Here is a 16,451-nt window from a genome sequence, read left to right on the forward strand (position 1 = left end):
AAAGGCAGCAAGGGGATTAGAATGCAGGCCTTCTAGCTCAGCCCTTTGTTCTCTGGAACAGTGCTGTCCAAAAGAAATGTAATGCAAACCATGTATGTAATTTACATGTTTAGTAGCCATATGTAAAAAGGGTAAAAAGAAACCACTGAAGTTGTCTTAATACACTATTTAATCAAATATATTCCCCAAATATTATTACTACTACTTATAATCAATATTTAAATTATTGAGATATTTTCCATATTTATACCAAGTCTTTGAAACATGATGTACACTTCACCTATAGCACAACTCAATTTAGACTCACTATAGTTCAAGTACTCAATATCCACACATGACTAGTAGTTGCCATATTAGAGACAGAATCTCTAGAACACTGGTTCCTAAGAGCAGTGCCAAGACACACTGATTCATCCATTCTATCTTGTGTCTTTATTAGGAGTATGACAAATAATTTACAGCTAATTATAAAATGCTAATGTTTATAAATAACAAAGTATAAGTTAAAATGAATGTAAGTTTATTTTTTGAGTAGTGGAATTTTTCACTCATAATCAAGTATTTCTTCCAATTTTTATTTTGATATCTTTTCCTTTTATTTTCTATTATTTAAAGAAAAATATTTTCTAAATACTGAAGACCCATAAACTGATCGCCTAGATTGAGCAGCTGTCACATTTTTGCTATATTTGCTTCATCTGTGTTTTTTCTGAAGTGTTCTACATTACAGTCATTGCATACTGACCTCAAAATTATTTAGTCTGCATCTATAAAAAGATATAGATATCACACAATAAACAAAGATTAACTCAAAATGGATCAAAGACCTAAATATAAGAGCCAAAACTATAAAATTCTCAGAAGAAAACATGGGTATAAATCTTCAGGCCTTTGGATTAGGCAATGATTTCTTTATTATGACACCAAAACACAAGCAAGAACAACAACAAAAACAGAGAAGTTGGACATCAAAATTAAACATTTTTGTGCTTCGAAAGACACCATCAAGAAACTGAAAAGACAATCCAAAGCATGGGAGAAAATGTTTTCAATCCATATCTGATGAAAGACTTGTATCTAGAACCTATGGATATGACCACAACTCAATAAAAAGACAAATAATTCAAAAATGGGCAAAGGAACCTGCAGCTTTATTCCTAAGTGCCAAAATTTGGAAGAAACCAAGATGTCCTTCAGTAAGTGAATAGATACATAAACTGTGGTAGATCCAAATTATGTACCAGTATGTATTCAGTGATACAAAGAAATGAGCTATGGAGTCATGGAAAGATACAAAGGAACCTCAAAGGCCTATGGCTAAGTAAAAGAAACAAACAGAAAAGAATACATAGTGTATGATTACAACTGCCTGATATTCTGGAAAAGGCAAGACTACAGAGACAGTAAATAAGCTCTGGTTTTCAGGGGCTGGGTGGAGGGAGGAATTAATAGGTAGAGCACAGATGATTTTTAGGACATTTTTAGGCAAATTATTCTGTATGATACTATAATGGTAGATACATGTCTATAGCTTTATCCAAACCTATAGACTACACAACACCAAGAGTGAAACCTCATGTGAACTACTGACTTAGGCTGAGGATGACATGTCAACCTTGATTCATCAGTTGTAACAAATGTAGTCAACTTGGGTACAGAATGTTGATAGTTGAAGAGGCAGGGGGTATGTTGAGAACTCTCTGTTCTTTCCACTCCATTTTACTGTGAACCCAAAACTGCTCTTAAAAAAAAAAGTCCATTAAAAGAATGAGAAAAATAGGCCAAGGGTTTGAACAGATACTTTTCCAAAGAAAATGAACAAAAGGCTAATAAACATATGAAAAGATGATCAACAGCATTAGACATCAGGAAAAGGCAAAAGAAAACCACAGTGATACCACTTCATACCCATTAGGTTGGCTATAGTCAAGAAGACAGTGACAAATGTTGGTGAGAATGTGGAGAAATTGGAACCCTTGTATACTGCTTGAAGGCAGGTAAAATGGTACAGCTGCTTTAGGAAACAGTTTGGCAGTTCCTCAGTTAAACACAAAATTGCCATATGACCCAGCAATTCCACTCCTAAGTATATAGCTGAAAGAATCGAAAACAGGTACTCAGAGAAACAATTTACATGAATGTTTCAGTTCAGTTCAGTTCAGTAGCTCAGTCCTGTCTGACTCTTTGCGACCCCATGAATTGCAGCACACCAGGCCTCCCTGCCCATCACCAACTCGCGGAGTTCACTCAAACTCATGTCCATCGAGTCGGTGATGCCATCCAGCCATCTCATCCTCTGTCGTCCCCTTCTCCTTCTGCCCCCAATCCCTCCCAGCATCAGAGTCTTTTCCAGTGAGTCAACTCTTCGCATGAGGTGGCCAAAGTATTGGAGTTTCAGCCTTAGCATCATTCCTTCCAAAGAACACCCAGGACTGATCTCCTTTAGAATGGACTGGTTGGATCTCCTTGCAGTTCAAGGGACTCTTATGTTTATAAAAGCACTATTCACAATAGCTAAAAGGTGAAAACAGTCCAGATGTCCATCAACTGATGAGTGGGATAAACAAAACATGATCTTTCCATACATGTGATATTGATTCAGCCATAAAAAGGAATGAAGTTCTGATCCATGTGATGACATGGATGAACCTCGAAAATAGTACGCTAAGTGAAAGAAGCCAGTCACAAAGGACCACATATTGCATGATTCCATGCCTAGAACAGGCAAATCTATAGACAAGTACATTAAAGGTTACATAGGGCTGGGGGATGGGAGGATGGAGGGACTAGGGGGTGATGGCTAAGGCTGTGGGGTTTCTTTGGGACTCAGGAAAATGTTTTAAAATTGATTATGGAGATGGATGTATAACTCTATGAATATACTAAGAGTCATTGAATTTTATACTTTACAAGGATGAATAGTGTGTGAATTATATCTCTAGAGATTTTTAAAAGGCCATTTCTTTATGACTCCAATACTATCATATCATCTAACATATTAACTATAATCTAACATATTATCTAACATATAACTATCATCTAACATAACTATCATCTAACATATTAACGTGTCAGGTTGCCCTCCTATGAGGGATATTGAGGATGACCCTGGCTTAAGGCGGTGATAGTCTGATTCCTTCATTATAAGGCTCTTTTCTACCCTTGCAAATGCTAATTTTCTAATTTTGTCATCCCTTCCTGTCTACAAATATTCACTGAAATTCTCCAGTAAAAAAAGAGCATCCTTTATCTTCTGAAGCTATGTAGTTACTCTCAAATACAGTTTGTACTAGAAAATCGAGACTATTGTTTCATTTTCTTCCTTTAAATGACCAGTTTTAAGAACATGGAGTTCAGTAAGAATGCCATCTCCCACTGAAAGGAAGGAGGGTCCTTGGAGATCTGGCAGGCCCAAGGTCCCGAGCAAGGACGGACAACACAAGCCAGGAAACCCTGTGTCAGCTCTTTCCAAGGCAAGGAGAGAGGACTATGTCTCCAGGATCAGGGAGCCAGCTTAAAGTGGTTGCTGCTGCTGCTGCTGCTAAGTCGCTTCAGTCGTGTCCAACTCTGTGCGACCCCATAGACGGCAGCTCCTCTGTCCCTGGGATTCTCCAGGCAAGAATACTGGAGTGGGTTGCCATTGCCTTCTCTGTTAAAGTGGTTACTTCTCATCAAAGGTGGGACAGTGTGAATAGCAAAAGTCATAGAAGGATAATGGACTGAAATACACAAAATATCTAAAAATCAGCAAGTCCAGAATAATAGGCAATAAAATGAAAACCAGAACAAAACAGGAATAGAAGTCAATCTCACTAGGACCCAAGGAAGATGAATATTAAACTAACTCCTTTCCATGAAAATTGGTCATTAGAGAGTTTGCTTTCTTGAGAGGAGAGGTGAAGGTAGAATTAGCCGATTTCTTGGGTAATTACATATAATATGATGCTGCCCAGGGGAATCTCCTTTTCATGTAGGTTGGATCAGTCACTTCTGGAAATTAGATCAAAGATAAAGACTTCAGTGCCCTCAGTGATCCTAAGAGAGCTGGATATGGCATACATAATTCAAGTAGAGGAGTCCAGCAAGTTAAGCAGCACAGGAATTCCCAACCAGGGCATAGATGGGAGTGTGAGGAAGTTTTATAATGGCAGCGCCAGAGGTTCTTCAAGCGAATAGAGGGTTTTCAGGGTGGTGAGAAGATGGGGGAGCTTTCTGACGAGAGGAGTAACACAAAGTCAATTAAACTGAATTGAGTTTCATTTTACTGTGAGCCAGACAGATAGAGAAGGGAAGGGTCTAGACTAAGTAAGGACCAAAAAAGCAAGTTGTTGCAAAACCCTTTCTAGAATAAAGTAGTCATTGAGATAAGGAATAATATCGCACGTGCATACAGCCAATACTTTGGCCACCTGATGCAAAGAACTGACCCGTTGGAAAAGACCCTGATGCTAGGAAAGATTGAAGACAGAAGGAGAAGGGGACGACAGAGGATGAGATGGTTGGATGGCATCACTGACTCAATGGACATGAGTTTGAGTAAGCTCTAGGAGTTGGTGATGGACAGGGAGGCCTGGCATGCTGCAGTCCATGGGGTCGCAAAGAGTTGGACACGACTGAGTGACTGAACTGATATAGCACTTGCTAAATGGCAGGCCTTCACCTCAACCCTAACGAGGTTGGTCTTATGACTCTCATCTCCATTTCACAGGCAAAGAAACTGGGAAACAGAGAGGTTAGGTAACTTGCCCAAGGTCCCACAGTTATGTAGTAGAGTCAGGCAGCTTTTACTACTGTACCCACTGCCTCTTACATCACTCCATCATGTCAGTAGGAGAAACTGAAGAAGCCTTTCCATTTTAGATCAGTGTGATGTACAAAAAAAGGTACTTCTTCCTTATGATAATATTTCCTGCTTATAAAGAAATCACAGTAACACAATTTTGATAAAGATGATCCTGCCCACTCAACATTTCTTGGGATGTTGTTGGAATGCTTTGGCCTGCCTTGTCTCCTTTGATCTTTCTATAAGCTCTCTTTACCATCATCCAAGCCTGTGACCTGGAAAATCCTGATGATTTACATGTTCACATCTCCAGCCCAGACCTCTCTCCTGAGGGCTAGGCATGAATATCCAACTCTATAGTGGGTGGGTAAACCAAGGCCAAATGCTGTTCATAGCCCGTGTTGTTAATTAAGCTTTACACATTCACACACATTTGAAAATGGTCATTGACATGTTGTCTATGGCTGCTTTGTGCCACAAGAACAGATTTGAAGAGCTGTGGCAGAGATCATGTGACTTTAAGGCCTCAATATTCACTATATTTACAGAAAAAGCTGGGCCTCTTTGATAAGAAGTCTTATTCCCACCCCCACCCCCAGCTTTGTTGAGGTATAATTGGTACATACCTTGTGTAAGCTTGACATATACGATGTGTTGCGTGTTACACTTGTATATTACAAAATGATGACCATTATAGTGTCAGCTAACACCTTCAGCACATAATTACCATTTCCTTCTTGTGGTGAGAACAACTAAAATCCATTCTCCCAGTAAATTTCAAATATATAATACAGTAGTATTGGGTTGGCCAAAAAGTTCATCTGGGTTTTTCCACATGATCTTACAGAAACACCTGAATGAACTTTTTTGGCAACACAATATTAGATATAATCATTATGCTGCACATGAGATGTCCAGATCTGGTTAAACTTACAGCTGAAAGTATGTTCCTATGGCTAATATTTCCTTTTCTCCTTTACCCGCTACTTCCCCAGACCTTGATTCTCATCTTCTCATCGCCTTTCATGTGCTGAGGTTGTTGGTTCTGTTAGTAAAGTCTCAATCTCAAGTCTGATGTCTTCTGTCCATTGCCATAGCCACCAGTCAGCCCCAGCCTTGGCCTCCGTGATATTCGTACTAAGATCTTAGCCTCTCCGGTCCCTCTCCACACAACAATAAGAATGATATTTTAAAAAAATCAAAGCCAATTATATCACATCACTTTCCTGCTTACAACCTGTCGATGGCTTCCCATTGTGCTTGGAATTTGGCCCTGCCTAACCCTCCAACTTCACATGCCCTCACTGACCTTCAGCTTCTCTCATCTCCTGCCTACACCACAAACAGCTCTCCGGCCACAGGACCTTTTCACATGTGTCTTCCTTTCTTTAGGAAGCTCTTTCAACTGACTCCTCCATCACAGGTTTGGCTACTTTGCTCTCTTGGGCTCAGTATATAAGTGTCACTTCTTTAATCTCCCCACAAACCACAATTCTCTTTCCTCCCCTCGTTTCCACTCTACTTTTTCTATACCTCCTTGCTCCCTGCCTTCATAGCATTTATCTTAATATATAATTGCCATTGTGCTGCCTCCAGTTGCATGTTGCCTATTGACTAGACCATAAGTAACACAGTCTGGGATTGAGTCAGTCTTGGTCACAGATTTATCCTCAGAGTCTAGCACAGGGGTTGGCCAGATGGTAAATATTCTCAACTCTATGGACCATAGGGTCTCTATTACAACTACTTAAGCCTGCAATTGTAGCACAAAAGCAGTCATACATGTAAATAAATGCACACGGCTGCATTTCAATAGAAATTTATTTATAGACACTCAAATTTAACTTTTGTTATGTTACAAAATATTATTTTTCCCCCAATATTTTAAAGTATAAAAACCATTCTTAGCTTGGAGGCTGGACAGAAACAGGGGACAGGTTAGATTTGGCCTGTAGGCCATAAGGAGTTTGCCAATCCTTCATCTAGCACACTGCTTGGCAGATTCTCATCATTTTTTTTTTTTTTCTTTTGGGGGGAATAAAGAAGACAGACTGGGAAGAACTTAGAAATATTCTCCAACCAATACTCCTTAAATTTGCATGTGGATAGAGCAAACACATGGTGAAATGAAAACGTAATTATTTTGCAACTGACATGATCAACACAGACAGCAACCAAAAATCCCCTCATCGTTTGGCATCCTCCTAAAGATTCACTTCTCTTTACGCTGTGCAGACACAGCCATTCTCATAAACATTCCAGGGATAAAACGGGAATTATAGTATCAAGTGACCCCCTAGAAAATTCTTAGAGTGATAAGGAATAACTCGACAAAACATGTTTTTCTGATCATCCTGTAATAAGGGACACTCGTGCATAAACACACCCTTCATCTTTCCAGTTCTAGCAGTGATTTTTGTTTCTCTGGATCCTTTTCTTCTCTTTCCCCAGAATACTGAGTAGCTTTTCCTTGGAGGAATTGGTAGTGAACCCCAAAATAGCACCCAATTTAGTGGTGCTTCTGCTGTTAGTTGGGGTCATTTTATTCTTGGCTTAGTTCTGTGGACCACCATCCTCTCTTCCTGCCATCAGGGCTGTGATACAATACAATTTCTCCTTATGCTGCCGTATTACAGATCTCCTGTTTCTCAGGCTCAGAGGAGTCAGTTAAACAGATAGAAACTGTTTATGCCACCTAATTATTTTAGCTAAGGTGGCGGGGAAATGTTGAAATCAACGTTTTCTTGGTGTTTATTGAAAAAGTGTTTTGTTTTGAAAGCTGTTTATTTTCTTAAAAAGATAAAATGAATACTTTTGGAAGCCTTTTTCTTTTTCTCCAAAATAAAATTCTAAAGTACGTCAATGAGTTCAGCATGTACTTTCCGAAGGTTTATCATATGTAAGAATCTGATTTATGAGCATAGTTTTATAACAAAAAAGATGTTTATTTCCCTGAATGCCAACTGTATGAAAACAACTATCTACCCATCAGTCCTCAAAAGCATGAAGTGATTTTCTTAATCTTCTAAAAGAGGAATAATGTGACCTTATTCAGGCTTGAAAAAGCTTCAGCTCAAGTGTCTTTGGGGAAAGAGCCATACTTTGTCAATTATTAACTCCATTGGCACTCCTTCAGGGTTACACTATCATAGCAAGAGAAAGCTGCCACAAGCCATGATCACAAATTTTAGTTCAAACGCACTCCTCTGGAATATTTAGGTCCTTAAATTGCAGGTGCTTTAAATTAATCCAATAAAATACATTTAATAAACACCCATCTTGTGTGAAATACAAAGCATCAAGTATAAATTGTATCAGTTTAATTTAGAAAAAGTAAAGCGGCCAAAGTTAGAGGTGGGCAAGGATTTAAACTCTCTGTTACCTGTGTATAAGTTTGATTTTTTTTTTAAACATTGAAACATAGAAGAGTATTGCTCATTCTTAAATAATGGGTGGGTAAGCAGTCCTTTGTAAACTCGTGGGATGCAAAATATCTGACTATAGGTCACTGATGAGATGAACATATCTTACAACTGTGATGGGAATACAATTAATATAAAAATCATACATATATAAAATTATAAATGTGTGCCCTTTTAGTCTCTAAATAAACTAAGTTGTATCATCCAAGAGCACTTACCAAGTAACCTAAGGGGTACCATCTTGCTCCTTAATATTCTAATACTTTCCAAATTGTTCCTGATTTTTAAAAATTGTCCACATGATCTTTTCCTTGATGCAGCTATGACCAGCTAAAGGATGCCCCTGTCTGAGCTGTAATTTGACACAAGGAACCACATCTAACTCATCCAATGATGTCCCCCTTAAATGGGTATCACAAGGCGATGGCACCCCACTCCAGTACTCTTGCCTGGAAAATCCCATGGATGGAGGAGCCTGGTAGGCTGCAGTCCATGGGGTCACTAAGAGTCGGACACGACTGAGTGACTTCACTTTCACTTTTCACTTTCATGCATTGGAGAAGGAAACGGCAACCCACTCCAGTGTTCTTGCCTGGAGAATCCCAAGGATGGGGAGCTTGGTGGCTGCCGTCTATGGGGTCACACAGAGTCGGACACGACTGAAGTGACTTAGCAGTAGCAGTAGGGCCCCAGGGGTAGGTAGCTCCTGGATTTGTTGCAGCCCAGGGGCCACCAGGCTGTGTGTTCCACATCTCAGCTGGCTCAGCCTGTAGATACCAGAGCTTTTGACATGGTATGGACTGTGAGAACCATGGCTCTTCAGACATGGGGCCACCAACACTCCCTGCTCCAGCCAGCCAGGCAGCCTACACTGGCACTACCCTCACCTGCCTTCAAAGCTGCCAGAGAGCCATACTGTCTGGGGATTTCTTATCTAATCAGCAGAGAATATATGTTAATAGCAACCATATTAAGTGCTTAATCCACTTTCAACTTCTGATGAAGCAATAGCAAATTAATAAAAACATTTTCCAGCCACTTTTTCTAGCTTGGATATGAACATTTTTAATATCTCCATTAATTGACCAAGTCGCATAGCCACCTGATGATTGGTTTTCAGGACATTCAATGACATGGCAAAACCTGTCACTAAGTTTATACTGGAATGCGTGTTATTAATGATTCTTATTAGTCATAGCAGCTACTATCTTGCTATTTACCATTTAGTAGAAAAGTACAGCAATTTCAGGTTGAGACATGAAATGACTGATATTTAACCATTTATGACCTACAAAAACAGCTATGGCCTGTGATTCTACCTGGTAGTTCTAACAACTCAAACACCAGTACTGTGCAGTACACTCCCTCATAAATATGCTTTTCTCTTGGCCAGCGGTTCTTAATCAGGGATACTTTTCCCCCCAGGGAACACGTGACACTGTCTTGGGTGCTAATACTGGCATCTAGTGAGCAGAGACCAGTCTCAGACACAGCTAAACATCTTACATCACAGGACAGCCCCCCACAACGAAGTATCCAGTCCAAAGTGCTGAGAAATCTGGCTCGAGGTGGATTTAGAGACAGACAGTCATGTACGTGTGTGTAGCTGTGTCTTACAGCTACAGTTTTTTCCGTTTCTCCTGGCCCTTTAGTCATGCTTAATCTTTCATAGTACACACCCTGTATTTCATTAACTTGGTGAAAGAAAAGCCATTGAAAATAAGAAGTTAGGAAATTGGCAGGCCACAGATGAATACAGAAGCTTTCCTGTGATTATGAAAGGGTGTTTTCAGAGAAATGAGCGATGCCATGATCTGCTTCGTACCAGTGCACTCTCATTTTCTTTCAGAGTTGTCACCTACAACCTTCCCTAGTAGATCTTCTGACCTACCAACATTGGTTTACCCAATCGTCTGAAGATATTGCGTTGGCCACAAATTTCGTTTGGGTTTTTCTGTAAGGTTTTGTGGAAAACCTGAATGAACTTTTTAGCCAACCCAATGTATTGTTCTTTTTGGAATTTTCACTTTCAGCCACCCGCCCCCGCCCCCGACCCGAACTCAGTTGTACATTAGCCCTTATTTCTGACTTATTTGTGCCAATACTACAATAATGCTTATGAACATTTGGCTTGTTCAATGTGTGTCTTATAGCTGAGTGGATGTATTTCACACCTGTTCTTTTATATACAGTTCACGGGTTTGGACTGTGTGGGTTCACCTCTAAGCAGATATTTTTCAACAGTAAATACCACAGTAAGGGGTGGACTGAATCACAGACAAAGAGGTACCTCAGATCAGGAGGGTCAACTAGAAGTTATATGTGGATTTTCAACTGTGAGGAGGGTCTGGCCACTAACCCCTGTTCATTGTAAAATAAACCCTGTGTTGTGGAATCATTTTAGATACACAGAAAAGTTATTGAGCTTGCATAAAAGTTCTCAGAAACCCTTCACTGACTCTCTGCTCACATTCAGATCTCACAAACTGGGGCCCACTTGTCAAAACTAACATTGTTTCAACACTACTACTAAACTCCAGACCTGATGTGATTTCACTACTGTACCGTTATGTTTTTGGTTTTTTCCTTCGGTTCCAGGATTGGATCCAGGACATCACATTGCATTTAGTGTAGCTTCTTTTCTTTTTCTTTAAATTGATGTATAGTTGATTTACAATGTTTTGTTAGCTTCCAGAAGGAAGCTTGATAATAGTTTGTGACAGGCAATTTTATCCTTCATCATTCAAAATAAGAGGCACAATTCAAACTGTTCTTCTTTATAAAAAAGTGTGGGGGTTGTGGAAAGAAAAACTTCTAGGTAAAACTTTGTTTCTCTCTGCGGAAGTCTCCCCAGCATTTTTTCTGAATTTTTCTATCTTTGTAATGTAATTCTAGTCAAATACTAGTTTATTAAGATAGTTCAAGGTCTGATTTGCATGCAGTAATCTTTAATTCAAGACAATAAGATGCTATTCCTTTGGAGTTTTTTTCCCCCCCATTTTAAAAATTGACAGTATATGATCTTAACAGATATCACTGAAAGAACCAAGAAGTGAAATATGTGTTAGCTTCAGGTGTACAGTTTTTTCAGATTCTTTCCCCTTACAGGTTATTACAAAATATTGAGTATAGTTCCCTGTGCTATGCAGTTCATTAGTTTTTTTTTCTTCAATATTTCTTATAGAGAAGAGTTTTTTGACAGAATAGCAATTGCCTCAATTTTCCATTTCAAGGCGAAATGCAACCTGAAAGAAAACTTCATAGTCTGGGCCAGAGTGAGGAAATCAGTGTTGTAATTATAGTCCTACTTTCTTTGGTCATCATAATGATGTCACTGCATTGTTGCCTTTCACTTGAATGACTTGCTGACTTTTGAAATAGAGAAGATTTCATCTAAAAGCCAGATCTTTGAGTTCACTTGAAAAATCAGAAGACCTGGCAGTGCTGGCCCTGCTTTTGTGCTGAGCCACAGTTGTTTGTTCCAGAGTCGAGGCTGACCCCTTTTGAGGGGCAGCAATCTCCTCTCTGCCATGTCTCCGCAGGCTTTATTTTATCCCCATGGAGGCCAAATGTCAGTTGTCACTTTCCATCCCTTTGTGCCTCTGTTTGTCATTCTACCTGGCCCTCGTCACACACTTCCTTTGCTGTCTTGGCTCTTGCAGGCAGCTGACTTAGTTTGTCTACCTCCAAGCCTTAGGACCCACTTAAATTAGACAGCAAATAGCTGCCTGGCTCCAATTATCTTGGGCCTGCAACTCAGGACATGCCTGCAATCTGGAGAAATTTAATTATCCTCCTAGACAGTGAAAGTGTTTTCACTGTTGAAAGAAAAAAACACCAAAGAGCATATCACACAGGTCTGTATCAATGTTGCCTTAAGATGGAGTCTGTTTTTAAGCAGGGGATTCTGCACCGGCCTCAGCAGAGCCTGGCAGTCAGGCCTGAGATGGGGAATGGAGACCTGGGCTGCGCTCCTCACGGCCAAAGACCTGCATCCTGCCTTGTAAATGCCTGTAGAGAATTAAATAACATCTCAATTTTCAAGTGAATGATGCAGCCCTAAGAAACAGGTACCAGTAGCACGGTCAAATTGTAGATTTTTGTTTCAGATACAGTTGGTTGGCAATTATCCTTTTCATTGGAATTGTATGTATGTGGAACTGGAGATTTGCCATTTTAGTTTAATTCCCCAAATAATCCTTATTTTAGAAATATGTTTATATTTTCAATTTCTTTCAGAGAAAGGCTTTTTTTAAATTGTATCATCATTGTTTTGGTAATAATTTTCCATTTTTATTCTGCATATTTTGTATAATTTAGAAAATCTAAAATATGGAAAGTATATTAGTCTCATGGAAAAGCCGATTAAAGGGAAGGAACTATAGCTTCCTATTTTTCTGAAATAGTGTGACTTCCAGTGAACTTGTTTTTCTAACAGTAAAGGAAATTTACAAATATTTCATTTCTTGATTCTTTCAGTGTTATCTATCAAGATCATATTCTGTTGATTTTTAAAACTGGGAAAAAAACTCCAAAAGAATAGCATCTTATTGTCTTGAATCAATGTATGGTGAAACCACTACAATATTGTAAAGTAATTAGCCTCCAATTAAAATAAATAAATTTATATTAAAAATTTTAATTAAAAAAATAAAGATTACTGCATGCAAATCAGACCTTGAACTGTCTTAATAAACTAGTCTTTGACTAAAATTACGTTACAAAGATAGAAAAATTCAGAAAAAATACTGGGGAGACTTCTACAGAGAGAAACAATGTTTTTCCTAAAACTTTTTCTTTCCACAGCCCCCACACTTCTTTATAAAGAACAGTTTGAATTGTGCCTTTTACTTTGAATGAAGAAAGATAAAATTGCCCGTCACAAACTGTTATCAAGCTTTCTTCTGGAAACAAAATTATAAAACTATCCTTATCATATTTGGCTTTAATGTCTATTAAGTCCATATTATGCATTCTCCAAGCACTGTGCTAAGTGTTTGCATTCATTATCTCCAATAACTCTCCCAAGAGCAGAAGAATTGTGAATTACAGGCTTCCATGATGGCTCAACGGGTAAAGAGTCCACCTGCCAATGTAGAAGATGCAGGTATGATCCCAGGGTGCAGAAGATCCCCTGGAGAAGGGCATGGCAACCCACTCCAGTATTCTTGCCTGGGAAATCCCATGGACAGAGGAGCCTGGTGGGCTACAGTCCATGGGGTCACAAAGAGTCGAACACGACTGAGTCACTGAACACAGCATCCCTATTTTACAGGCACATAAACTGCAGGGTGGGGAGAGTAGGTCACGTGACAGACAGCTGGCAAGGGACAGAGCTGGGATTAGAACACATGTGTGTGCGCTCTCCTGTCCCTGCCCACTGCAATGGCTTTATGTCCCATGCTTCCTACGCATTAAGAAAAAAACACAGGTACTTCCCTGGGGGTCCAGTGGTTACGACTGTGCACCCAATGCAGGGAGCCTGGGCTCCATCCCAAGTCAGGGAACTAGATCCCATATGCCGCAGCTAAGACCCAGTGCAGCCAAATAGAGGAGGAAGCACAAGCTGGAATCAAGATTGTTCGGAGAAATATCAATAACCTCAGATATCCAGATGACACCACCCTTATGGTAGAAAGCAAAGAAGAATTAAAGAGCCTCTTGATGAAAGTAAAAGAGGAGAGTGAAAAAGTTGGCTTAAAGCTCAACATTCAGAAAACTAAGATCATGGCATCCAGTCCCATCATTTCATGGCAAACAGATGGGGAAACAGTGGAAACAGTGGCTTACTCTATTTTGGGGGGCTCCAAAATCACTGCAGATGGTGATTGCAGCCATGAAATTAAAAGACACTTATTTCTTGGAAGGAAAGTTATGACCAACCTAGACAGCATATTAAAAAGCAGAGACATTACTTTGTCAACAAAGGTCTGCCTAGTCAAGGCTATGATTTTTCTAGTGGTCATGTATGGATGTGAGAGTTGGACTATAAAGAAAGCTGAGCACCAAATAATTGATGCTTTTGAACTGTGGTGTTGGAGAAGACTCTTGAGAGTCCCTTGGACTGCAAGAAAATCCAACCAGTCTATCCTAAAGGAGATCAGTCCTGAATGTACATTGGAAGGACTGATGTTGAAGCTGAAACTCCAATACTTTGGCCACCTGATGCAAAGAGCTGACTCATTTGAAAAGACCCTGATGCTGGGAAAGATTGAGGGCAGGAGGAGAAGGGGATGACAGAGGATGAGATGGTTGGATGGCATCACCGACTCAATGGACATGGGTTTAGTTAGACTGTGGGAGTTGGTGATGGACAGGGAGGCCTGGCATGCTGCGGTTCATGGAGTCGCAAAGAGTCAGACATGACTGAGAGACTGAACTGAAATGAAAAAATAAAAAGGAACATAGAAGCAATTTTTTGTCCCTAACCCTAGCCACCCCTGCCGTTACCATGAGCAGGAAGGTGAGTTCAGGGGTCCCCTGGCCTCTGGTTTCCCTGGTGCCTGCCTCCAGACTAGATCTCAAAGGCTCAGCACTGGAAATATAATACATGCAGATTTTTGATTCATGTGCTTGTTTATACTATCCCACTTCCTAAAGGGATCTGGGGCGGCACAGAAAGATAAAAACCAACATACTAATACAAGTTTTAAAAGACCAAGTGGATTTGGAAGAATTAACTTAGAAAGCCAATTTCAAAGAGAACATTCAAAACCCAAAAGAGCTCTGAGCTTCCGGGTGGGCAAAGGAGGCCAGGAAGTCAAAGTCGTGTATATGACTCTCCTGAGAAACACTGCAGGGGTGAAGGGACACCTCCAGACTCAGGATTTTGAAAGAAGGCATCTGATACTTACTGAAGGTCTGGTTGTAGGAAGAAATGAAAGGACCACTGGCCTTTCATTTGGACAAACTCAGCAGCTCTGTTCTTAACCCATCAATTTTACGAGCTGTTATACATGAGGACAGATAATCCAAGGCAGCAAAAAAGGTTCACTTCCTTCCTTCCCAGGAATTGCTGGGTGATCCCCAGCTTATGCTCACAAGTAAACACACTTCAAAAGCCATTCGAAGCACAAAACTGACAATATTTTGAGAAGAGATCAAACATGTATTTGAAGAGAAACAGTGTTTGCACAGAAAAGGAAAGGCGAGAATGATGCTGAAGGTTGAGAAAGGGTCAGTGTGGATGCTCAGGGGTATAAACAAGATCTTTCCATTAGCTGAGTTGTTCATGTTAAGAGTACGGGCATGATGTTCTTTTGAATACAGATGAGCTGAAACAAGCCTTTAAAAAAATGTTCTCAGAGAACGTATTTTTAAAAAGAAGGAAAAAAAAAAAAAAAAAAGATGTTCTTCATATGCCTGGAGAAGTGACCTAGAACCAGCATGAAGCCATCACAGGAGAAGCAGCACTGGCTTTGAAGTGCCAATGATTAGGTTTGGCTGTGGGGTCTTCCAAGACTATGTTGGTGAATTACAAGCTCTCAGGTCAGAAGCACAGGTCAGGGCAGGCGTTTCTATTTCTTCTGCAAGATCTAGAATCACAGCAGCCCCATCCTGTTACACAAACAAGGGGGCACTGTGACTCACATGACTGTCCACGTGGTTTCTGGAGTTGTGCAGTGTACAACCTATGCAACTATACATGGCAACCCAGAGAGAGGGGAACCCAAAGGGGCTTTGGGTTCTTTTTCTTTTTTTTTACTGTCTGCTGGATGAATAAGTATACACGTGAAGAGCCCATGACTTGGACAATATTTCAATGAGCTTAGCCTTAAATCAAAAGTGATCCTGAAAAGGTGAATGAAGAGTTGGGTTTTTAAATTGAGTTACTAAAAATACAGAAAAGGGTTTGGTATCTTAAGAGATGCTGTGGCAATTTTTGGCACAAAGAGAGGAAGCCTTTCACAGAGTATGAAGTCATCTCATATAATTAGAAGAATCCAGATTTTCCTACATTCAATTTGCTTAAAATGAAGGCCATTGAAAAGCGTAGCTCCAGCTCTGTGAGTGGAGCCCTCTGACCTTTTCACTCAGTCAACCAAAATCCCACTCAGACCCTCCTGCTCTCAGTCATCACAGTGCTACCTCTGTGAGTAGCTTTTGCCAGAAAATAAGAGGCGCCTATACAGATACTTAGAGCAGCCAAGGAGATGGCTGTGCTTGCTGCATGCGGATTAGATGAGAAAACCTCTGCCAAATGCTCTTGCCACCAGTGAAGTGCCATACTCACGTAAGACACTGTT

The 16,451-nt window shown here is 40.0% G+C and overlaps 1 non-coding gene across 1 annotated transcript; it reads left to right on the forward strand.

Moving 5' to 3' along the window:
* Positions 1-10,139: 10,139 nt before the first annotated feature.
* On the forward strand, positions 10,140-10,196 carry MIR2285DD (microRNA mir-2285dd). Its single transcript, NR_162381.1, has one exon. It is a non-coding gene; the product is annotated as a microRNA mir-2285dd (primary transcript).
* Positions 10,197-16,451: the final 6,255 nt, after the last annotated feature.

The sequence above is a fragment of the Bos taurus genome, chromosome X (assembly GCF_002263795.3).
Source record: "Bos taurus isolate L1 Dominette 01449 registration number 42190680 breed Hereford chromosome X, ARS-UCD2.0, whole genome shotgun sequence".
NCBI lineage: Eukaryota > Metazoa > Chordata > Mammalia > Artiodactyla > Bovidae > Bos > Bos taurus.